The sequence below is a fragment of the Crotalus tigris genome, unplaced genomic scaffold, assembly GCF_016545835.1.
Source record: "Crotalus tigris isolate CLP2741 ecotype Arizona unplaced genomic scaffold, ASM1654583v1 scf7180000024362.2655971311:6658466, whole genome shotgun sequence".
Taxonomy (NCBI): domain Eukaryota; kingdom Metazoa; phylum Chordata; class Lepidosauria; order Squamata; family Viperidae; genus Crotalus; species Crotalus tigris.
In genome coordinates this window covers 895,001-920,913 of record NW_024100530.1, presented here as the reverse complement: position 1 = coordinate 920,913, position 25,913 = coordinate 895,001, and the positions used below count along the sequence as shown (strand labels likewise).

The window sequence follows — 25,913 nt, the reverse complement described above, 5'->3', positions numbered from 1 at the left end:
TGGCACATAATGGCACTGAACCATGACATATTTAAATGAGTTCCTACAACACATTAAGTGATGCGCTATAGTTTACAAACCGCAGAGGCTGGCTTGAAATAACATGCGAAAGTAGATAACCATATTATGGCTTAGCACTATTTACAATCCAAGACACTGGTTCATATATCTTTACATGGGAATCGGACCAATCCTAGCAATAGAAGCAAGAAAACCCTCAATTAACACCATTCCTTTTCTGGTGCCCAGAATAGGATTTCACCAGATTTTGCAACGATGGGAGTCTGAAGTAGCATCTGCACCAGTGTGAGATTGACTTCACAGAATTCAAATGTCAAGTCACAGGAGATCTGTATCGAAACAATTCTGGGTACTTTGCAGAAAATTAAAAAAAAAACTCACCATGCCACACAGTTCACACCAACTTCCTTTTCCATGGGATGCGATGATGCCATATCTCTACCACATTCTTTACCTTAATTTTCGTTTTTTGTCTCTTAGAAGTCAGAAGAAACCCATTTTAAACAAAGGCAATAAATCTGACAACATGTTTTTCAAAGCTTAGGTATGGAGACTTGGGCTGATTTTTTTTTCAAAGCTGTGTTCTATAGCCTTTCCCTAAATGAATGCAAAAAAAATAAACAAACAAAAAAACAACCTATCAATGAAATCTTTAATTACACTGCAGCCGTAGCCTATATTCTTATTTGCAGTTTGTTGAGGGAAAATTATAGATCTTTAGGGGGTGATTTTTATGAAATCTATGGGGGAGGGAAAAAATGGAAAGCATCAGAAACATCATCTAGTATCAGATAATGAAAAAAGTGTCTCCCCCCCCCCAACCAATTTGCAGCCACTGCAAACTGATGATATGACTGTTTCTTCTGGCACGTTGTTTCAGCACTTGAACCCTGGATAACAATGAATTCATACAGAAGGAAAGTGCTAAGCTTTAATTGTATGTATTTAGTCACGCAAACAGAAGCAATGGCCTGCGAAGGCTAGTTAGCCAGTGACAGCTTTTAGCTTTTAGACTAGCTTCAAAAAAGCTTTTACAAATTGTACTGATCTATTCACGGCCATAGCAGGGGGGGAAAGCAAACAAAACAAAGAGCGTCCATTTAACCTGGTCGCTGCAAAATAAAGTTGGGTTGCCTTTAAACGCACCAAGAGGTAGAGATGCAATTTCCACCACCCGCTAATTTTGTTCTAGTAAATATCATTAAAAATTGGAAGACACTGGAAGAATGTGCAGTTTATGTTCAAAAATTTCTCCCTGTCAATCAATTCTGCATGAAACTGATGATCACATCATCACGTTAGTTTGCCTGACTTGATCAGCACAAAGGAGGTGGGAACGTTTTCCGAGCAAGGATGTCAGCACTTGAAAAATCAATCACCATCTGGGCTCATTTTCCAAAAAGAAGAAAAACAACCCCTGGTTAAGAATACACTGGAACAAATAAGTTGAAAATGTTTGAAAATAAACGGTGGGGTTAAAGAAACTTTATAATAAAATGGGAAAAGAAGCATCATGGCAGCTTAAAAACAGAAAAGAAAAGAGAAATGTAATCACAAGTCGATCAGTATGTCAAGTCTACACATGAACAGCATGCAAAAAAAAGTTGCTTTAACACTTTGGAAGATCATTTTTCTTTCTATCCTTCATAAAATTGCATCTTCTTTGAAACGGAAGCTTCTCTTTTGAAATAGAACCCAGAAATATATAAGAATATTGCATTTCGCAGTTCTTCTACTCTGCTGAAGTGCAGAGAAAACATGATACCGTGTCCAATATTTGCAATTTAGCAACACTCTTGACTAAAAATAATAGAACATGTGCATAAAATTTTATTTCTGCTATGGAAAAGTTCTCTCACCAAAAAGAAAGTAAAGTGTTCTGATTGACTAATCTTATACTCCCACAATGCCTCCTTAAGCATTTATTTAAAGAAAAAGTGTCTTTTTTTGCATTGTATTCAATTCATTGTTTTGGAGACATTTCTTTCCATAAATACTGTGCTACAGTGGATTAAAATAAAAGTTTTACTTTGAGGATATTTTTTTTAAAAAAGTATGGAGCATTAGACAATGATGTTACAGGCTCTATCCCACAGAGTGAATAACAATTAATCAAATAATAAAACACTACAAAAATTCACAATACACAAATAGCAGAGGAAAAGATAAATTGATTTTTGCAGCAGCTTTGCTTCTTTTCAGTGGCACGACTGTGTGAAAAATACCAGTTTAAAAAGTGTGCTGAGGCAGCAAAACCATTTAATACTTCACAAACAGTTATCTAAGCCAATGTCCAATAGTCAGACAGTACTGTAATGTGACCTACATACTAACATAATCATTTTTATACAGAGGAACAGATGAAGCATTTATCCATTTCAAAATAGTTAAGCCAACTAACTCGGATGCTTTCTTATTGCTATTAAACTGGCTTGAAATGGATGGTTTTAAGGGCAAAACTCAGGTGGTTGAGATTAAAATCCTCACTGTATTTATAATTACCTGTCTATCCCATAACTAGCAAATTCCTTTTTTTTTCCAAATTTACTTCTACAGATCTTTTACATTTTTTTGCATTTTGATTTAAATACCCGCTATAAATTCATGGTGATTCTACTGTACGTGCCGTGAAAAAGCTGCGTCATAAGCTAGCAACTGTCTCATCTCAATCAAACATCGGTGGGAGTCACCCCAAATTAAGAATTTATTTCCAGTGGGAAACTGCTAAGCATTTAACTCTTCCATCAAAATCAGTGGGACATAAACTGTTTAACGTGAATGAATGAATGAATGAATGAATGAATGAATGAATGAATGAATGAACACTTTAAAACTGGTTGATGTTAGCAAGTCTACACTCTTTGTATAGAGACTAAACTGCATAGAAAAATGTTATTAACTTGAAATGGTCACTAAATGAACTGTTGTAAGTTAAGGACGGCCTATAATTTTTTTTTTAACCTGGACCATTAACTGTGTCTCCATTGGAAATTCTACCGGCCATTTCTCAGCTTACAACCATTCATTTAGTGACTGAAAAAAATGACTTACAATCAGTCCTCAAACTTACAACCATTGCAGCATCTCCAGGGTCCTGTGATCAAAATGTGGGGCTTTGGCAATCAGCATGTATTTACAATGGTTGCAGGATCCCAGGGTCACATGGTCACCATTTCTGACCATGCCAGCTGGTTTCTGAGAAGTCAATGGGGTAAGCTGGATTTTCCTAACAATTGCAAGAATTACTTAACCACCATAGCAAAAAAAAGGTCACAAATTTAGGCACGACTCATTTAAGAACCACCTTGCTTAGCAATGGAATTTCTGGTTTCTGTTGTGGTCGTAAGCCAAGGATTACCTATATTGGTGTTAGACTTCAGTAAAAGAAGTGCGGTGGGAAGAAAAAGACTGTTTTACAACAGGGCGCCAGAGTTACACGTAAATCCCACTTCAATCTTTCCTTCCATTCTAAACAAGCTTAGTGTCATGGTTCCGACAGATGAAACTCTTCAAAGAACTTTGAGGCATTGTTTTTACCTTAAAGAATCTTTATTTGAGAAGCATAGCATTGGCACTAACACAATTGAAGCCAAAAACTGAATTCCCCTCCCCTGAGTACATAGTATCAAAGTACAATTCCCTCCTCCAATTAACTGTCATAAATCACATTCTCCAATTAGTTTGAAATGCAGGCTTTCCCTCCAGCTCTCCAGCCCACCAATTCTTATCATCTCTTATTTCAATAACCTTGATTCACACACTAGGCCCAGTATTGTTATGTCTAGCTGAACTCTCATGCGCATTCCTCCCCCCAGCATCATCTAACTCTAGCTCTAATTCTAAGAGTAAAACATAAGAAGAAAATGGTTGCACCTCCAACTGTTGTCAAAGCAAAAACATCCGATGTTAGCAGTGTTGACACTCAGCTTTTTATACAAAAGGTTTTAGATAACCCTAAAGAGGTAAGCAAGGCCACATATTCACAACTAGGAAAGGAGAATATTCACAATATAATCACAAGGAGGGGACATGATAGCAATATTCCAATATCTCAGGGGCTGCCATAAAGAAGAGGGAATCAAGCTATTTTCCAAAGCACCTGAAGGCAGGACAAGAAGCAACGGGTGGAAACTAATCAAGGAGAGAAGCAACCTAGAACTAAGGAGAAACTTCCTGATAGTTAGAACAATTAACCAGCGGAACAACCTGCCTCTAGAAGTGGTGAATGCTCCAACACTGGAAGTTTTTAAGAAGAGACTGGACAGCCATTTGTCCGAAATGGTGTAGGGTTTCCTGTCTGAGAAGGGGGCTGGACTAGATGACCTCCAAGGTCCCTTCCAACTTTATCACTACTACTACTACTACTACTACTACTACTACTACTACTACTATTATTATTACTTGTAAAGCTCACTGTTATCTAAGAATGTCTGGGAATTCAGCCCTGACTAACCCGTTTGTGGGAAAACAGCGCCACAATGCCATTTTGGCAATGATATGGTGGGCATCTGTAACTGAGTTTTTCTCTTTGTCCTTTAGCAGTTCAGCTTCCCAAGCCAGCATCCCAACCAAGCATTGTGGTCATCAAAAAAAAAAGTTGGCTTTAACCGTGATAAGTAGGAACTCACAGAGGAGAAAAAGAGAAAGGCTTGCTCTTCTTGTCAAATTTGAGACCCAGAAAAATGATTTACGTAAGGGGATGAGTGAGGCTGACACACCATCAATCCTGCAGCTTCCGCCTCCTAAGTCCCAGACAAGCAGAGTTTGCCAAACTCAAATGATCCACGATGCCACATTGTAAGCAGGAATCCATGAAAGTCAGAGCTGTGTAAAGAACTTCCCAACAAAATCAGCCGAGGATATTAATTAAAACAAATCTCTCACTCTCTCTCTCTCTCTCTCACACACACATAAACACCTTTACATGAATATTTTTGTACAAGGAATGTGAGTTTTTGCTGCTGCCTTTTTCCAAGAAACAACATCTGGTGTGCCATACGGGCACACCACAAAAAAGATCTAAGATGGTGTAGTCTGATTCATTACTTTGATTCTGGCCCATCCTTTTATGTTAAGATCATTCAATTTGTAGGATTTTTTTTTATTGCTCCAGACCACACCTGCATTAAGATGTATATTGTCTTCACTGTGATATTTAATAAGCAGCCACAAACTGAGCTAAGCCATTAATTAGGATTAAACCAACTTCCCCCCCCCCAAACACAAAGAGGCAGACATACCAGGGTCTTAGTATAATACATGAATTCAGACATTCCATTAAGATTCAGTATGAAGATTAGGTCCAAGGCTTGAGCGACAACATGTCAGTCCAAGCCAGGATCCTGAAAGCTCCTGCAGGTACAGTTAAGTCTGCCAGACAGGAAGGAAGAGAAGCATTCAGATCGACAAAAGTGAGATGTCGTACACAGACAGGTAGTCCCTGACTTACAAGCACAACTGGAACCAGAATTTCCTATTGCTAAGTAAGACAGTTGTTCAGTAAGTCACGTCCAATTTTGTGACCTTTTTTTGCCCCCATTGTTAAATGAATCACCACACTTAATTAAGTGAATCACGCAGTCATTAAGCAAATCCACCTTCCCCCATTGACTTTGCTCATCAGAAGTTGACTGGAAAAGTTCCAAATGGTGGTCACATGACAGTTGCCAAGCATTTGATTTTTTTGATCATGTGACCCTGGGAATGCTGCAACTGTTGCAAGTGTGAGGATCGGTTGTTAAGTCAGTTTTTTTTTTCAGTACTGCTGAATGAAGGAATAGGAGGACCACCTCTGCATGAATATTTCTTTGCATGGAACTTCACATGCCTCTACTGATTTATTATTCCTTATAAAGCTTTCCATCAATTTACTCAATGTTGACTCCTTATCTTTAGCACATACCCAACTAGTGTAGGTTTTCTCCTCCCTGGTTATCAAGTCAAGCAATGGAGCAAGGAAAAGACTTGTCCTGCTCAAGATCCTGAACTGTGAAGCAGGACTCAGCACTGATCACAAACTTCTGGAGCTTGTGTGAGTATCCTGCCACTGGCAGGCACCTTGCAATCCTTTTTGAAAGCTGCTTTTTTTTTTGCAAACTGCAGTGGGCTTATTCTCGACGCCTCATGGCGCGCTACGTTTAAACGAGAGTGCTCCCAAGCTTCCTCAGTAGTTTAATAAAACATACACTGGCTGTAATATTCCATTTATATTAGAAAACTATCGCCCCTTGGTTTGAAAAATGACCTCTGGTTGGCAATTTGACTCTAAGCTTCATAGATTATAGTCCACTGTTGGTCATTTAGCCAGTCCACAGAGCAATACTTTTTCGTAACAAGCTCAAACAGCGATCACTATTTGGTAGGCTACTCACAAGCTGACAATAATGCAACACAACACACTCTATTATGCAGCTAAACAAAAGGAGTAACAACCTGAGGACACTCACGCAGGCAGGAGAGGAGTGCTTATTCCCAGAGTGTTGAGATTTGGGGAGAGGGGCAGGTGGGGGTGGAATACATCTCTATGTATATTTTCACTGGTTTATGTTGCCTTGAATGCGTTCAACCTAAGATCCAAATTCTCTAATTCCTTTCTCACTAATGTCATTTGCCTTTGTATCTCCTTAAGTCTATTTTTATGCATTATAGGAAAAAGTAGATCCTATTAGAAGCTGATCAAATTTAAGGAAATTAGAGAGATACCCTACAGTTATAAAATCTCAATTGCAATAATGGATTCAGGACTCAGCTTTGAAAAAGCACTTTCAGCCTGCCCTTGGAATAAGGAAGATTTTTTTAAAAAAAAAAAATAATCAGTATTTCAGAGACTTAGACTGTTGTTTTAGATCTGTTCACATAGGGTTATTTCTGCACCTGAGTGTTTGTAGATGAATCCAGAATCAATGCAGATGGTGATGGGGGGAGGTTTTGTCTGCACTTATTTGCATGACAGTCGATCCCTATTCATTAGAAAGACCTACATTCCATTTATGACTACCCCTAAAGACTTGTACAGGCTTTGACCAAGTATATCAGGGGTCCTTAGCAAAAAATACACAAACACTTCCTCATACTGAGTCAGACTAAAAGCCAAGTCCACTGTAGATATGGAATGCCAGCACCCCAAAAACTTCTCATGCAATCCATACATAATCCAAAGAGTGTCTGGGTTCCCTGGCTTGCACAGGTCCATTGGGCTACCACTGGTACCCGGAGCATCAGCCCCACCCAGCACAAAGGAGGCAAAGCAGCTAGCTAGCAAGCTCGAGTAGAGGCAGTAGAGCACGCCCCCCATGTGCTTGCTGGCCTCTGTCTGTGGGGGGGGGGGCTGATGGTGTCAGGCAGCAGCCGCCCCTGCTTTGCCTTGCACCGCAGCAATGGAACCCCTGCCCTACCCCCTGCCTCACCCCACAGGATGAGCCTCCTGCCCACCGCCCCACCTACTACTAAAGACCCCCTGGATCTCCCCCAATCCTGCCCAGCCCCCCCAGGCATGCCCCCCATGAGCAAACTCAAGGTGGTCATGCCCACCCCAGCCATGCCCACTCAGTCTGCCATGACAACCACAGTCACGCCCACCCATGGGCCATGCCCACCCCTACCCCCCTGAGGGCACCATAATGCTGATGTGGCCCTGGCACTTTGCAATACATAAGTGGGTTTTGGGTTACGGTTTGGGCACTTGGTCTCTAAAAGGTTCGCCATCACTGCCATAAACACTTTCCAAGACGTCCCAAAGTGGCAGGCCAAAGAGGAAACTAGGACATAAATCTTGACCTCATGCCAAGGCTTAACTTACAGAACAACCCAGGATACATGATCAAATATATTTAACTTATGGACATTTTTACTATGGTGTGCAGAGGCTTCATAAGTGGCAAGATCTGAAACTAGAAGTTTTCCTGCTGAAATGCCATAGCCTTCAGTCAAAAGCTTGTATTTCCTTTGCATACTTCTTTTTTTAAGTTTCATCCCTAAATTAATATTAAAATTTTAGCACACGGAATGATTCACTATATCGAGCTGAGGCGGATGACCCTTTATGTGAAAATTCAGCTGTGGATTTACACGCTTGTCTCATTAATACCATTGGAAAAATTGGATGATACAATTTTATGATTTAGGAAAAGAGCCTTTTAGTTTGAGAAGCAGCAACTTCCTTTTTAAAAAACATAATTTTATCTTTAGAGAAATAAAAAGTGGCATTATATGTCGCATACCATAATGGATTAATTAAAGAATATTATGTTTATCCTAAGTCCTGACCAAGTTGTACATCTTCATAACTTACTCGTAAAAATTAATGCATTTTCCAACACTTCCATAATGATATATCACCTATTTTGCTATACCTGTTCAGAATAAATGGTTTCAGATTGGATTAGTCTGAGGTACATTGAATAGTACTGGGTGGTGAGGGGGTGGGTGTTATTTTAAGGGTTTACAGAGCAATGCACCAAAATCTTAATCTTCTCATTATATCTTTGAGCTGTAATGCGACCCCACTGTTATTCCAAAGATGCTTTTCCAAAAGTCAAAAAGATGCTTTTTTGAGAGGCAACTGGACTTTCTTTCTTTTTCCTTCTCATCCAAGAAGCTCTTCACGTCTGACTGAAGGGTGAGGAATGGAAGAATTTATATTCCTTGCAATCATCTGGTCATTAGTGCTCTTTATGGGAGTCCCTGAGGCCGCTTGGAGGTTTTATCTGTTCCCTTGGGGGTCACCTTAATGGTGCGAATGACGGTGGAACCTTCTTGGAACTGCTGAAAGGACTGGTTGTAAATAGGAGATAGGTGGTGTTGGCACAGATAAACCTGCAAGGGTCCTCAGTGACTCTCAGAAGAGTGCAAATGACCAGATGACTGCAAGGAATATAAATACTTTCATTCCCCACCATTCAGTCAGAACCGAAGAAGCTTCTTGGATGAGAAGCAAAGTGAAAAAAAAACCAAGAAAATCCAGTTGCCTCTTGAAAAAACAGCTTGAGACAACCATGAACTGGATGCTTAAGAATCTCCATAGATCAGGGGTGTCAAATTCAATTTCATTGAGGGCCGCATCAGCATTGCGGTTGTCCTCGGAGGGCCGGGTGGGTGAGGCCAGGGTGGGTGGGTGTAGATGGAGGGGTGTGGCCTATTGGGTGGGCGTGGCCAGCTCTACATCGTTCGCGTCAAGGGGCCTGTGGGGGCCTGGGCAGGAGTGGGACAGATCTGAGGGTGTCTGGCAGAAGGGGGTGGGACCGGAGCAAGAGCCAAGGCATGGTCCATTTCTTTATTCCTCACAAAGGGTGACACCTCCCCAGCATGCACCCATGGGGTGGGGCTGACACGGCAGGGGCTGGTTCCTCGCTGTTTCCAGACGGCCTTGTGGAGCTAAGACTGAATGTGTTTCAGCATAAATGGCCACCACAAAATTGTACATTGGCTCCCAGCCGGCCTGGGCCAGGGCCAAGGCAGCGGGGGCTGTTCCCTCACTATTTCCAGGATGGCTTTGCCGGCCACATGAAACCATTTTATGGGCCGCATCCGGGCCCCGGGCCTTGTGTTTGATATGTCTGCCATAGATGCTTTTCCAAAAGACAACTGGACTTTTTCCAGTGAAAATGTTTTTTCTTCTCATCCAAGAAGTTTGGAGAACTAAAGAAGCTTCTTGGAAGGGAAGGGAAATGTTTTTCAAAGGAGGAAAAAAAAGAAACCAAGGTAAGTCCAGTTGCTTTTTGGAAAAGCACCTTGGGGACAGTCCTGACTTGGATGACTGAGAATCTCCACAGCCACACTCCCACCGTTATGAAACCATGCTGTTTTGACACCCTTAGATTCTCAGATCTAATGTAATATATATTCTGCGTTTCCTCTCTTTCCATATCCGACTGGTCGCCTTTGTCATAATCTTTTATTTTTAAACCATTTCTTCACCGCTGGCCGTTCACGTAGGCATCACAAAAATATTCATGCAATGGCTCATAAAACCTGCATATTTCTAAATTGACAGAACTTTCCCCCTTCCCTCCCCTCCTGAAAAAAAAATCCCCAAAATAATAATGTACAGATGTTCCTTATTTAAATTAGCTGCTGGCATTTAATGCTGCCAATCTCATATGTGATCAAGTTTGTGAATTTCCCAGGTAGTCAACATTTTAGAGATGCCTGTTTATCCTCCAGCTGAATGATTATGCCAGGTGAGTGATCTAGATAATTGTTCAATAAATAGCAAATGTTAGAAGGTTGGGGCTAAGGGTTCCAATTGACCAGCTGTATTTAAAAAAAAAATACACACACCAGCCTTTCCTTCTGCTGCAAATATTTGTTCCTTTTGTCCTTCAATCTACAAAATGAAATAAACAATTTTTCCTTAAATATCATCCACAAAACAACCTTGTTCTCAGATACAAAAACAATATTCTCAAGTCCAGGTAACTTCTAACAAAGATAACGTAATTGTCAAGCAGCATATTTCTGTTAAAAGCAGAGAAATAAATGAAGAGTGGTGATCTGTCCAAAATGCATCTGGGTTCAAAGGAGACTTAAAAGTCTGAAAGGTGGTGTCAGGTGCAAGGTGGCAGAAGCCAGGGCAGAGTTCAAAAGTACTACAAGTTTGTTTCATGCTACCTACAGTATATACAAGAATCTGATCTACTAACAGTCAAGGCAAATTGATGCCAGGTTAAAAAAAAAAGTCAATGGATTTCAAGGGCGGGGGCTGGACTTGGGTCTCTTTCAGGAGCGTAGAGATTCCAGACTGATGATACATTTGACCCCACCCTCAGGCTCAGCCTAGTTTTCTACATCAAGGGGCAGGTGTGGGATTGAAGCCTTGCCTCTTTGTACATAAGAGGCACATGCAAAGGGGAATTCAATCACATGTCATGACTGAGTAATCTTGACTTTTTTTATTGCAGACAAAATGTTTGCCAATTGAATATGGGCATCACATATAAGTCCAAATGGGTGCCAGTGTAAAGAATTGATAACGATGTCTGGATTCACAAAACCACAATTTTGTTTCATCAAAATTTGTTGAATATGACAAAATGGACTGGTTGACATATTATCTTGAGCCAAAATCAACAAACCGTAACATGTCCTAATCTGATAGCTAAATGGAACCATGATATTTTAGAAGCCTAACGTTCATAATGAGAGGGACATCTTTTTGAAACACGTCTTCTATTTGTTGAACCTCTACAAAGTGTGCAGTCTAGAGACACACCAACATAAAGAATCACTTGAACCTTTTTACATTTACAACTTTAGTTGTTACTCTCCCATCCATCTGAAATGGATTTCTTCACTAATTTTATTTTACACAACAGGGTCATTATATATATATTAAGGTCCAACAAAAGTAGTTTTCCTCTCTTTTTCATAGATACCCTGAATTTTCTCCTTGCAACTCAAATTAACCTTGTTTCCACTATATAAAATGAATTGACCCAGAAACCTAAAATGGTAAGAAACCATATTTTCTTGGTTTATTTCATAGCCGAAGTTCATAAACAACTCAGCTGGTGTATCACATAGCAATCACTTTGTGTCTATTGTTAATCTACAGCTGTTTTGAGCAGAGAGAAATAATCTTGTCATTAGACTATAAAAAATCAGATCTGAGCAGTCTCTCTACAGTTTTTTGAAAGTGTAAAAATATAAGCATATGCAGCTTCTCTATACACACAAATACACACACAAATATATATATATTCAAATGTTTTTTGTGTGTGCATGTTTATATGTATGTATGCAAAGAATTGTGAATTTCATTGAATATATTAATAGAAGGGGAAAAAATTCAGATTAGAAAAACAGTAATCCCGTCTTTCAACAAAAATCTTATATCTCTCTATATATCATTTCATTCAATTTTTGTCATTTTATTCCAATCAGGCTTGGCAAAGTCATTTCTCTTTGCAATTTTTACTATGAAAAGCAAAATTTGCTCAAAATACTACATTGCTGACAATTAGACAGTTGAGATCACTGTTGAGAATTCTTTTAAGAAACTATTTTATTCGTTAAATCATAATTTATAGTTTAGAGCAGGGATGTCAAACTGCCAGCCGGTGGGCCGGTTCCATCATATGCGCCCACATCAGCTCCGGCAATGCAAAAAAAGCCACAATACGTCGCAACATGTCACATGACGTGGCAAGTTTGACACCCGTGGTTTAGAGTGATGCATGAATCAAAATGCCATGGTTAAAACAAGCTATGATTTAGCAAACCCAACCAATTGCACTGAAATGATCATGTTACATATACATTTTTGATGTTTTATTTCTTTTTAAAGTAGCTTAATGGATACCCTAATTTAATTCAGCCTGGATACATCTAAGGATTATTCTGGATTACTTGAATAAATGCTTTTGGGTTGGTTTGTTGACTTTACTAATCAAACAGTTTTGGTCAGTTATTATATTGACTGTATCTGAAACTAGAAACTCTTAACTTTTTAAAAGGACTGCTTTTTCCTTAAATTTCCTCAGGAGTTTTGTAGATATTTTATTTCAGAAGTGTTCCTGTCTTAATTTCAAATCAGTAGCATAAGAACGGATGGAAAACAGCATAATCATAACAAGAATAGGCTTTTAAAGCAAACCTCCATTACAGAAATATTAAATGAAGTGCAAAATGCCTCTTTAAAAAAAAACAATAGACTGAAAGGAAAAAATAAAGCAGAGGTAGCATCCTGCATTACATTTGAGTGTTTCATTTGAAAATCTCTTGTCATTATTTCATTATATATCAGAGAGGAGTATGGTGATCAGTTGTGCTTCTCTGTGATTTTTATAAGAGACTGCACACAAATAGATGTGTAACATTGCTTTATGTGTGATATTATAGCAAGGAGGTACTTCATATCATCTGCTTAGCTATCTTGCCATTCTGTAACTAATAAAGGAAAAAAGCTATACTATGTATAATAAAAAACAAATGCTGGGGCGGATGAAAAGATTGAAAGCTGAGTATCTATGGTGCTTTCAAGGGATCATTTTGGAAGTACGCTTTTATCTCAATAAATGCTTTTGTAGTCTTCCCATCTTTTGGAAAAACAGCAATGCATGATAAGCTGTGATTGACAAATGAGATATTTGAAGGTGTGGAAGGCACGGGATAGAAAGACATCCAGAAGGGGAGCAGTTACTCAAATGAGAAGGTTGCAAGTAAAAAGATGCTATTTCCAACTAGGATGAGAAACAGAACAAGGATATAGAAAGGACAGCATATGAATTCTATATATTTGACTCTATAAAGGGTCTTGAAAGACTTTTTGCTTTAGAAAAAAAGTTCATATATCCATATGTTAGTTATGAGCCCGAAATGTATACAAATAAAGTTTTTTTTTTAAGGCACTGATATTGCTAGTGGTCAATACAATGTCTTTAGGTTGAAAAACAGTGCCAAGTGAGTTTCTTATGTTTTTAGCCAAGGACTTTTACAATATTACACAAAACTAGATACAAAAATGACAACATGTGTTACATCTTCACCAGATAAACATGAGATGCTAAGTGAGATCTCTCGGTCATCCAATAATTAAGGGTATCCTCATAGAAGTTACACATTGGATGCTCAGGACAACATTTGCCAATCATGAGAAAATCATGATGTCACTATAGGACTCTAACACACATTCATTGCTTTGCTAAGGGATTTCCAACACAGAGTTATTCAAGGAACAATGAATCAATCAATGGAGCAGATAACAGAATAACAGAGTTGGAAAGGATTTTGGAGTCTTCTGGTTTAACCCCTGCTCAAGCAGGAGACCCCAATCATTTCAGATAGCTGGTGGTCCAATCTCTTCTTTAAAACTTCCAGCAATGGAGCACCCACAACTTCTGAAGACAAGCTATTCCACTGGTTAATTGTTCTCACTGTTAGGAAGTTTCTCCTTAATTCTAGGTTGCTTCTCTCCTTGATTAATTTCCAAACATTGCTTGTTTTGCCTTTTGGAAAATAGATTGATAACTCTAAATCTAGAGTTGGTCACATACGTAGAAACGTTGTCATTCCAATCAATATTTCGTATCTGTCCATCCATTCTTTAGGGCAGGAGCCTTCAAACTTGGCCCTTTTATGACTTATGGACGTCAACTCACAGAATTCCTCAGCCAGCATGCCTGGCTGAGGAATTGTGGGAGTTGACATCTACAAGTCATAAAAGGGCCAAGTCTGAAGACCCCTGTTCTAAAACCACTTCTAACCATTGCAAAGAAAATGTCATGAATGCATCCAGACAGCCCCTGGAGACAAAGTTTGATTCAAGAATCAAGGTTATCTTTTATTTGTGTATTTATTACTAAACTTGGGGCAAAGAAAACAGATTGTTATGAATGAGAGAACTACTACATGAGGAAGACTACCAATAACAATCATGTTTTGTGGTTGGTGATTGGGAAGAAAAGTAGTTTAGATTAAATAAAAGTACAAAAAGTCAAATATTTCCAGTCAGATGAGCAAGAAAGTGCTATAAATTTCAGCAGGTCTCTCTCTGAGATAGTTTGGCTATCGTTTCATTTCCCCAAAGTCATCCCCTGGCCAGCCAATAAACTAAGTCCCAAACAGAAAAAGAAACAAGAATGTAGAGTAGACATTTATGAGTCAGCTGGGCAGCAAATGAGTTTTGGAAAATGTTGTGGTAGCTAAGTCATTTCAGAAATAATTCCTATATGCCATTAAAAACATAATACCTATTTCATTCTTTAAAAAGCACAAAATCCATCCATCCCGTCCTCAATATTGCATGAAAATCTGCATTTGTGGTCCCTTCTACAGAAGCCACAACCATTCTGAATTATCTCCAGTTTAAACATCTCCAAATGATCTTGAAGCCAGTTGAGGATTCATATGTAAGTGTTGTCATATAATTATGATCAATAGCAATCCACAAGAAAATCCTGAGTCTTTCAGCATATGCCTGTTTCCAAAAATAGAGACTTACTTGCAGAACAGATCTTAAAAATATGGGCATAGTTAATCGATATTAACTTGGAAATCTTTCAAACTCCACCAAAGAATCCTCATATATCTAAAACTGCCATTTGTATTTTGAAATTTGCAGTAAAGAAGCCAATCAAGTACATAAAAGGCTAAAAAAAAGTAATATTTCAATTCCAGATACTTAATTCACTGTAAATTATAGGGAAACACTATTTTTCCCTCTTTTGGATGGTTTACTAAGACAAAGCATTACAACCAGCATATTTCCTTTTTTTATATCAAATAATTAGCTTAACATGCCAAAAGATTCACCTAGCAAATTCTAATCCACAATGATATTGCCATCTAGGCACAAGCATTCAAATGTTTGTTTGTGTGTGCATGTTTATGTGTGTGTGTATACATACACACACTGTCATGTATGCAAAGAATTGTGAATTTCATTAAATATATTAACAGAAGGGGAAAAAATTCAGCTTTGAAAAACAGTAATCCCGTCTTTCAACAAAAATCTTATAGGAAGCTATGAATTTGGTAGATCTGAATAGGCTGTTGGTACATGTTTTACTAAGGTAATATAATGGCACACTATTATTAGATCACATTAATCATTACGATGCCAAAGGCAGTGACAGCCTCACTGAAAAGGATTGAAAGGGCTGGTAATGGATATAAATTACCCATTGTGTGATAAAAGGATTTTTACTAAGAAGGTAAGAATAAAACAGCAAATTTCTAATATAACTCTTGTGGGGAGAAAAATTCTAAATAAAAGTAATCCTCTATTGGTAATATCCACAAAAATCAAAAACTAAGCACTTCCTAAAACAAGATAAAGTCACATTTAAAAAAGAAAGAATGAAAAAGAAGAGTATGGTATGAAATTAATTTCTTAGCCTTTAATATTGCTATCAGTTTAAATGGTTTATGGGATGACCTCTAAGGAATATGGTCAAAAGGAAAGGTAGATTCTGCTAATTAGAACTAAAGATGGCTTTATAGAGATTTGTTAAAGCCCCTTAGCAGAATCAAATGTGGATTACCGGAACCCCAACATTATAAGATGTTTTATGAGATCCGGTTCAATTACCTCATTGTCTTTTCACAGGAAAGCTACAGTTCTGTATTCTTGACACCAAAAAATTCTAGGCAGATTTTATTTGTATTGTTTTACTACTGTTATTGTGAAAAGAGAATCTGTCCAGATCAGAAGACTACTTTGGAAATATATTATAAATCAGTGCCCTTACTTGCATGTAATTTAGATAATGAACCATAAACCCAAATTAGCCTCCATTTTATTTTCTTCCCATGATCATTTCAGAGAACAGCGCCATCCTAAAATATAAAGTTAAACTGATGTGCTGTTGATTTCATTAAGATTTCATCCTGGTAAAATGGAGAGTTGTAGTCTGAATTTGAGTGGGAGAAGGTGGGATCAAGACAACTCAGATGTTCAAAGATTATGAGATAGATAAGGAGGAAGGGAAGAGGAAGAACAATAGATTAATCTGTTGTAGATCATCCTCTGTTAAATGGATGCTTGGGTCTTTGATAAGGCAACTGGTTAGCTACGGGACCATCTATTAGAATACCCAGGGAGAAATTATTGATAATCCCACAATTTCAAAACATCAGGTAGATACTGAGCAGTCCATGATGGAATCAAGTTGTCTCTGTCTTTGTTGGTTCCCAGGAAAATGTTAGGAATAATTTAGGAAGATCAAATGTTTTGGAAAGCATTGTCTTAAAGCTTATGGATAAGATTTTTTTTCTTTCCACACATTTTATTTTTTTAATCCTCATTTTGTTTCTCTCTCTTATTTATGTTGTTTTTGATGGTCCTGGATTAGGGTTGATACTGTAATTGCAATTGTGGTTAGTTATAATCAGACCCTAGATATTTTAACATGTTCTATAATCTATGTTAGCTGCCAAGAGTTGTTTGACTTTGGTGGGGTAGAAATATGAAAGAGAAATAAATACATAAATAAGTGAATAAATATTCAGAAGGACAGGGCACTGTAATTGTTCTCAGTAATTAATTTGTGCATACCTGCCTATGTTTTAAAATTAATAAGAATTTTGGAGTTATATTTAGCTCAGTTGCTGATGTGGGATTAGGAATTTCCTTTGGCACGTGCCTTTCATGGATCTTAGCAAGAAGCCCTTTTTGAGTTTGGGGAACTACAAATGATCTACAAGCAGAATCAGGGAGCAGATCCTAGCCTGCATGGCTGGGACTGGGTTCCTTCTGCTTCCATTATTCCTGGATAAGATAATGTTTTCTTCAAGTTGTGGTGGATGGCTTGAGGGACAAAGGAAAGATCAACCAACCAAGACAACGGTTAGATAAATGAATCCTGGACGGATATGTAATCCAAGCAAATGTCTCAGATAATACCCTCCCTAGTTTTCCTAAAGATAAAGGGAGTCGGGAGGAATTCAGATAGGTCTAGGACAACTTGTCTCGGCCAACTCACCCTGCCCTGGTTGTCTCACCCCAGCCAACTCCCCACAGTCTCTTGCCCATTTCCCTTGACTGATAGTTGGTCAGATTTTTGTAGAGAATCTTGTAGAGAGCTTAAGCTTGCAATCTTTATACTCATTTGAACTGCCTGAATCTCCTGATTTTCCCAGCACTTGACAATTACTATTGGATTGTTTATCAGGCAGCAACGTGTCTTAATCTGACTCTTAAGTCAATGGCAAATGAGGGTCTGTCAGAAAAAGGGAAGGTTTTAATGTTTCTACACCATCCCAAGTCACTGCTCTGGGATGGGAGGTTCTGTCAATCATACACTGTAAATCAATCCTAATTCTGTACCAATCAGGAAATCTAGCCCTTCACTAAAAGATATGGCAGCTTGATAATAATAGATCATTAAAAAAAAATACCATGCACACACCTTGAAAAAATAAATGTGGCCAATGCAAATTACAGCTATATTTGAAGAACTCATTTGAGAGTATTGTCAGCTGTGACATGACAATTTTCAATTAGCAGAGTGCGTGCATCAGCCTCTCCCATTGCAAAAAGCCGAATCGGCAGTGGTCATAAAGGACATTTGCTGAAAAGAACCACTTTTCCCAAAAGAGAGGAATCAAAGCAGAGTTGGAATTTTGAAAAGAGGCAGCGAGATTTGTTCAAGTACAAACAATGAAATAAAAATTTCTGTCCATATACATATCATGAAAAGAATAAACACTTTCTTTCTTTATATACACATTGTAAAAAGGATGAAGGTATTAACTTGAAGACACTCGTACATAAAACAGAAATGTCTTATAAAGGATAACAGAACAATTCTTACCAGGTTGATCCAACATCAACAATTTTTTTTCCTGGCTGTAGGAGTCTTCTCAGAGACGAGAGATTAGTACAGAAGGTCAGGAATTGCAAAAACAATACCTGTGAGAAATTTAAAATGCAAAGCCATTGTGTAAATCAAAATCAATTCTCCCTGAAAGACACAATACTACAGTTAGCATATATTGTAGTTACTCTTCCATATTTTTAAAAAAGAGAGAATTATGAATGGAAGCAGCCTAGATATGGGGGATCTGATATTTGGGAAAGTAATCTTTTAGAAAGGGAATTCTTTTCTGATCTGTTAATTGCCTAGAGATCTAAAATGTACTTCCATATTGTTCCCCCCCCCCCGAAAAAAGAGGAAAAATTTAACATGATTTTCCCAAATTAGGAAAAAGTCTTTATGGCTTAACAGATGCCGATATTCTGGTCTCTTAGACTAAAAAAAAAAACATTTTAAAAGTTCTCGTATACAAATAAGTTCTATTATATAAATAAGCAGTCTTTCACAGATGGTGGCAAACTCATAAATTCCATTTGGAGGAGACCGTAATGCCAGCAATTAAAACCAAGATAAAGGCTTTCTTCTAACAAATTTAAGATTATTTCATTAAATCGGAGGAATTAACCAAACTCCCAATACTGTTAAATCCGTGCATCAAACTTTTAGAATGTTTTTTTTAATAGAATATAGTAATACCGAGAAAATCGAAAGGCATCAAAAGTAATGGACCATCCTTATTTTTAGGAGATTGTGGACAGACTGTTTAAGATGTAAAAATCCAGAAAGTTAGAAGACATTTGTGTTTGAAAGTTTATTTCCGAAGTTGAAGGAAACCATGAAATAAGAACAATCCATTATTGGAGTGTTACATGCCGTGTTATCTTATGTTTGCAGATTTTAAAAGGGGCATAACTATATACAGTATATTGGAATAAATCAGGTGTAGTTAGTCTCAACTTACAACTATTCGTTTAGTGACTGCTTGAAGTTACAACAGCACTGAAAAAAGGATTAATGATCGGTTTTACGACTGTTGCAGCATCGCCATGATCAAAATTTGGGCATTTGGCAAACTGGCACGTAAATATGAGAACTGCATGGCAGGGCCACGAAATCACCATTTGTAAACTTCCCAGTTGTTAAACCAGTAAAGAAATTTATATACACATTCCCATTCTTCCCTAAAATAAACTTTTCCTCTCTCTCCATTGCTCCAGACAAAAATGATGTATTCTTTGCAAACACAGGGTATCTTTCCTTTTCAGCTATGATCAATGTATACATAAAATTAGGCAATTTTTAATACCTAATATGTATCATTATTTACTTATACTAGGCCAAGTTTACATACTGTGCTATAATAGAACATCAAACAATAGTTTTAATGGGGAACACCTACGATTCTTTCATTTAAAAACTGGGAGGAAAGAATGTTGAAATAAAAGTATTTTCCTAATATTCTATATGTTAACCATCATTTAATACATTAATTACAAACTGATTCATTGCTTAGTTTATCGCTTAGTTTGTTTTGTGTATTTTATACAATGTTTTTAATGTATTTTTAACTTATTGCTTTAATTGGCTCAATTTTATTGTAAACTGATTAAGATTTTTCTTCAAATGAGAAGTGATATGAATTGTTTTGAATAAATAAATAAATTTAAATAAATTAAATAAAATCTTAATAGGCTGTATAAGTTTGCATATGAAGGCATATTTCAACAATGTCTGGAGGACTGAAGTATTAGCACTGCGGTAATGCGCAGCCTGTTTTGATCTTTGCTGGAGAAAGAGTAAAAAAATCTACCTTCACAAAGATAAATTGAAGTTACTCTACGGTAAGATGGACAGTGTAGGAGGTGACCGGGCTGAGCCTGAGGGATAAGTCAAACCATGGTCAGTCATGAGTCTCTTCACTCCCACAAGAGGATTCAGTCCAGCCCTCCATGAATTCCATTTATTTATTTATGAGACTTATATACCGCCTTAAGTGCAAGCACTCTCTAAGCAGTGTACACCAGTAAGCAATGTATATATATATATATATTTACATTGCCCCCAACAATCTGGGTCCTCATTTTACCTACCTCGGAAGGATGGAAGGCTGAGTCAACCTTGAGCCGGTGAGATTTGAACCGCTGACCTGCTGAACACAGTCAGCTAAAGTGGCCTGCAGTACTGCACTCTAACTGCTGCGCCACCTCGGCTCATTTGACTGCCAATTTGCTTTGACCATTAGTAGTTCAGAGTCTTGTAGAGAACTTAAGCTTGCAATAAATTTTCATACTCATTTGAACCGCCTGGACCTTCTGATTTCTCTGGCACTTGACAGGCAGCCAATACATTTGATAAATAAAATTGAAAGAAAAGATGGTAGGTCCTTCAATATTATTAATTATGAGACTTCATATTCTTCAAGAATTTTTACCCAAATATCTTTTTTGTGATTTGTGGTCCAGTTTTTTCAATGTGACAACATCTCTTCATTCAGGGAGACAAAATTGTTCTGCTAGTGAAATTTAATAATTTTCAACAGTATAGAAAAATTCTCCTGGATCTTTGAACCAAGTTATTGAAGACTGCCAAATTCTTTGGGAAGCACCGAGTTCCACTCAACATTACACAAGAAACCCTACCATCCTGTGTGTGGATGGATATGTTTCATGTAACACATGAAATTGTAGAACATGATCCGTGGCTTAATACATTCCTTAACAACCTGGGCAAACTCAGCCATCTGAGGTTTGTTTTACAGCTGTCAGGTTCTTTGTTTTTGGCAGGTGTTTCAAACTGAAAGTGATTCTTTCCAAGCTTAAGTATCTCAGAATTCTTTTTAGCAAGAGTTATTGAGAAGAAAGGCATACAGCACTAAACCGTTTCCCATTTAAAATCAATATATCACTGTGTAACTTACAGTAGACACTGTTCAATTCCCTTTACAGAAGCCTTTCTATAATCTGTCAAGCAGGTCCGTCTTTACACTAACAACGAAAAGCTGGCAGTAGCTGTTTACATAATCATCTCCTAAATCTTGATCAGGCTGAGACCAACTGCTAAACAGTCATGACCTCTTATCCCGAATCTACAAAGCCATTACTCACTTTCTTTTTCCTCTCCAAGGTGTTGTTGTTGTTGTTGTTGTTGATGAAAATAAAATGTTGCCTCAAACTAACCCTAGACATTGATTTGTGGCTAGCTCCTGCTGTCTCAGGTAGGAAGCCTGGCATAACATGGAAGGAAGCTGGTCAGATACTGAAATGGTATGGTGGATAAAGTAGGAATGTCCTTGAAAAACAGAAAGAAGAGCTGCAGCATAGGCAAGAATTGGATAAGAGGCAACTGACCCACAGAAGAAATGAGTATGTGGCAAACCATTGGACAACTCTGTTATTCCGTTAAACATCTCAGAAGGGAAGAAGCAAGAGATGGACTTTCAGACTTGCAAGATTCTATTAAAGCAACATAGAACATGGAATAACAGAGTTGGAAGGGACCCTGGAGGTCTTCTAGTCCAACCCCCTGCTCAAGCAGGAGATCCTATACCATTTCGGACAAATGGCTGTCCAGTCTCTTCTTAAAAACTTCCAGTGTTGGAGCATTTACTGCTTCTGGAGGCAAGTGGTTCCATTGGTTGATTGTCCTCACTGTCAGGAAATTTCTCCTTAGTTCCAGGTTGCTTCTCTCCTTGGTTAATTTCCATCCATTGTTTCTTGTCTTGCCCTCTGGTGCTTTGGAAAATAGCTCGACCCCCTCTTCTTTATGGCAGCCCCTCAAATATTGGAACACTGCTATCATGTCCCCCCTAGTCCTTCTTTTCCTTAAACTAGACGTACCCAATTCCTGCAACCGTTCTTCGTATGTTTCAACCTCCAGCCCCTTAATCATCTTTGCTGCTCTTCTCTGCACTCTTTCCGGAGTACAAAAAAGTTAAAGGTATTATTTCTAGGTGTGCTTCTTATCTGGACTACCCCACAGGTCTGGCAGATGTTCAAGTCAATACAAACTTCAGATGATTTGGCTCTACCTAAATCTATTGCATTAAGTTTTCTATCTTTTTACCTGCCGGTCTGAATTTTAAAATAAAATAGTTATATTTGTTTTCCATGAGCTGGAGAGAAACCTTGAAGCTCAGAGAACTTACTTTGCCAATAAACCTGTCACTTATTTTCTGGTAGCCCTTGTCTGGCATTTTGAAACCTGCATCCAAAATTAAGCCTGAGAAGCAGACTTTCTACAGAGTAAATATATCTTCTTCTTCTTTCTTAATTCTCCCCACCTCCAAAATAAAATTATGAATAACTCGTTCACAAAGGAAAATACATTTTTTCCTCCAATATTGGAATCACTCAACGTGTATTATTGTCTGTTATGAGGTTATTGTTATTAGTTGATCCTGTATCTTCCCCATTCCAATAAGAAATGAAATCTGAAACTGTTGATTTTCCCATTGAAAAATACGTAGCTGTAGTCTGCACTTTGCATACAGAGTTAATTATTCAACATTCTGCATGGCTAAATTGTCAGCTCAGGCATATTTACTCAGTAGTAATCTTTAGTATAACCAATAGGTTTTATTTCCAATAAAGAGTTGCCTACAGAACTAATTACTCATATAAGTTTAATGGTATCATTCAAAAACTTTCTTGTCTTGATCAGCATTAACCACAACACTGATTATATAGTTTTCACTTCAGAAGCAAGGAATCCTCTTCATCCCATCCCTACTTGCAATCATTTACAATCACATTTGAAAAGAAAAAAAAATGTAATTTTAAGGTGAACAGAGGACCTTAATAAGATGCCTCTTAGTAACAGTTCTGCCGCCGAACAGATGACTAGTCAAAAGAAACCTTGCCTAACAGAAACATTAAAGAAAACAGTTTTAGATCAGTAAACACCAATTTTGAATTCCATCCCAGACCAACCCCAGCAAATCTTTGACTCTTTAAGAAGTCCTGCACTGATTTGTTCAGAGAATTTGTGTCATTGATCTTCACATCAACGTGTCACTTAGAATCTTTTTTTTCCAGTTCATGACTCTTGACGGAAGCCCTGGGGTTTAAAATCTGAAAGTGATTGATAACTTCCTAAACAAACGGAGAGGAAAACATCTACCATTTTGCACACTCAACTGAAACCCCGAGTAGCAGAAAGAGACATTTAACGTTCTACGCTAATGTCGTTCTAAAGCTTTTAACATGGGGGAAAAAAGAGAACAAAAGATACAACATGATGGTTAATATTGTAGGGTGCCTGAAAATGATTGACATGGCATTTCAGAAAGGACAAATACTTTGGAAGAGCAACAGACAATAAGAGTTTGCCAGGATGGGCTTAAGCCGAAAAATCAATACTTCTTGTATCCCTACAGCTTAGATTAGAATAAATGCAGATGCTTAATTCTATACAAGGAAGGAAGGAAGGAAGGAAGGAAGGAAGGAAGGAAGGAAGGAAGGAAGGAAGGAAGGAAGAAAAAAACAGCAATTTTCTCCCCACTCCCAATGCCTTCTTCTTCTTTTTCTTCTTCTAAATATGGGCAAATGGTCCTTTCATTATTTGCCCCCACTTTCTGGAATCTGACAGTCAGACACTCATCCCACTTTGAAGCTCATCTTTAAAACTCAAGCTGAAAATCTGGCTCCCGACCTTTGTGCAAGAGCAGGCACTGTACTGCAAACAGCCAATTTCAAGTTTCCCTGTTATCAGTTGAAGAGACCCCCCCCCTTTTCATCAGATCACCAGGTTGCTAGAAAGAAAATAAGAAAGTCTCTCTCTTCTGATATACATAAAGAGGTATATTGACAGGGTCAGATGGGAAATGGGAGTTTCACAACCTAATCCTGTTCATCTCAGTCACTCTTGCTAATAAGGCAACAATTTGCTTGGCACTTTGGGTTTTAGACATCACCAAAATGTCTGGGGTGAGAAGGAGGAGCTTGCCTTGGCCTTTTCAATCTGGAATTGATTTTAAAGAGTTGTGGTGAGGTTTGTGGTAGAAAAGCAACTGCCTATTTTGATAAGGCAAAAAGAAAAAAGAAAAAATCCCAGCAAGTACCTTGTACAATCCAAGAAGAGACTTTGAAAACACGTATGTATAATTTTGTCTTGGGGGGTTAACACCAAAATTCTCCACCAAATCTTCTCACTAATGAGGATGGGTTCTCGGTGCTCTCTGGACCTGGTTGTTTTCTTGCAAATGTTTCATTAACCCAAACGAGGTAACATCATCAGTGAGCACCACTGATGTTACCTAGTTTGCATAACAAAACACCTGCAAGAAAAACAGCCAAGCCCAGAGAGCACCAAGGACCCCTCGTTTCAACCCTGCGCTACAAATATTCTCTTCTAAGTTCTCACACCTTCTGCTACTATTCTACTTATGAGAACGTCACAGGACCCACCAATGCCAATCCAACTACAGAAGTGCAACAATAGATGGCTCTTCAAACGATCGATGTGTTTGATAATTATTCTGTGACAACACACTACAATATCATAAAACCAGAGGAAATTATAACTTGGGAAGCTATTAGGCAAGGTGGGCAAATGTACAGTCCTTCCTCAGTTGGTTTGCTGTTTTGTGCTGTTGATGTTTCCATTGAGTGCCAATAACATCTCCCCGTAGCATAAATGCCACTAAGTCAAAAATACGTGCGCTTTTGGTTTGCTCATTAAGGAACCAAATTAGGGTGACTCCCTCACAACTGTACCTTCAGCTGAAGATACTGGTTCTCACCTGTAATGTGTGAAACTGCTCTCAGCTGCACAGAACGCATAATTGCAGACAAGTTGAGAGAGGAAGCAAACGAGCATATTATGGCAAATGGAAACCGTTAATACATAGCAAGAGTTCTAAGAATCTAATTAAGTCTTATTACTTTTTAAGAGGCCGTGCAATAGCTCCCTTTTATATTTGTATTGATCACCAGGACAATTGAAACGCCTGTCATATCATCTTCCAACTTTAACGGCAGCACTTAGACATATATACTGCTCCATAATGTTTTACTTAGCCCTCTCTAAGTGGTTTAAAGAGTCAGCCTATTGCCCCCAACAATCTGGGTCCTCATTTTACTGACCGCAGAAGGATGGAAGGCTGAGTCAACCTTGAGCCTGTCAGGATCAAACTCCAGGCTGTGGGCAGAGTTTGCTTGCAATACTGCATTCTAACCACTGTGTCACCGAGGCTGTTAATATGCTGCTGGAATTGAAGGGATCAGGATTATCCTTATAGACAGAGAGAATGATCAGATTCAGTGAAGAGGTGGAGGTGGATCCCCAAAGGGATCCCAGATACCAATGCATACCAGAAGAGTAAGAAGCAACTCAGACCAGATATCGTGTGAGAGAGAAAGAGGGTGAAGATGGCACCTCCCTAAGAGTTCACAAAATATATGGTAAATCCATAGAAAGACAATCAGGAAATACATTATTTAGTTGATTCTTATTTTATATGATCTACTAAATGTTCTAGAGTTACAAGACTTCAGTTCTTAATAGAGTCAAAGGTGGAACCTCAAAACAAAAGGCAATTCAAGCCAGAAATACTGACAGAAACAAAGGTGGCCCAAAGATGGATAGAATTAGACAGAAACAATGGAAAGAAAGAAAATGGTACATAAAATGGTGCAGGAT

General features: G+C 38.2%; 1 protein-coding gene across 11 annotated transcripts in view; it reads right to left on the bottom strand.

The window, feature by feature from the left end:
* ZNF536 (zinc finger protein 536) overlaps positions 1-25,913 on the bottom strand; it is a 482,695-nt gene that overhangs the window by 288,629 nt on the left and 168,153 nt on the right. For 10 of the 11 annotated variants that reach the window (XM_039327462.1, XM_039327461.1, XM_039327463.1 and 7 more), the window contains one exon: positions 18,273-18,370. The exons of the other annotated variant lie outside the window; for it this stretch is intronic. The gene's annotated coding sequence lies outside the window, so the exon portion shown is untranslated. The remainder of the gene's footprint in view (positions 1-18,272; positions 18,371-25,913) is intronic. 11 annotated transcript variants of the gene reach the window in all.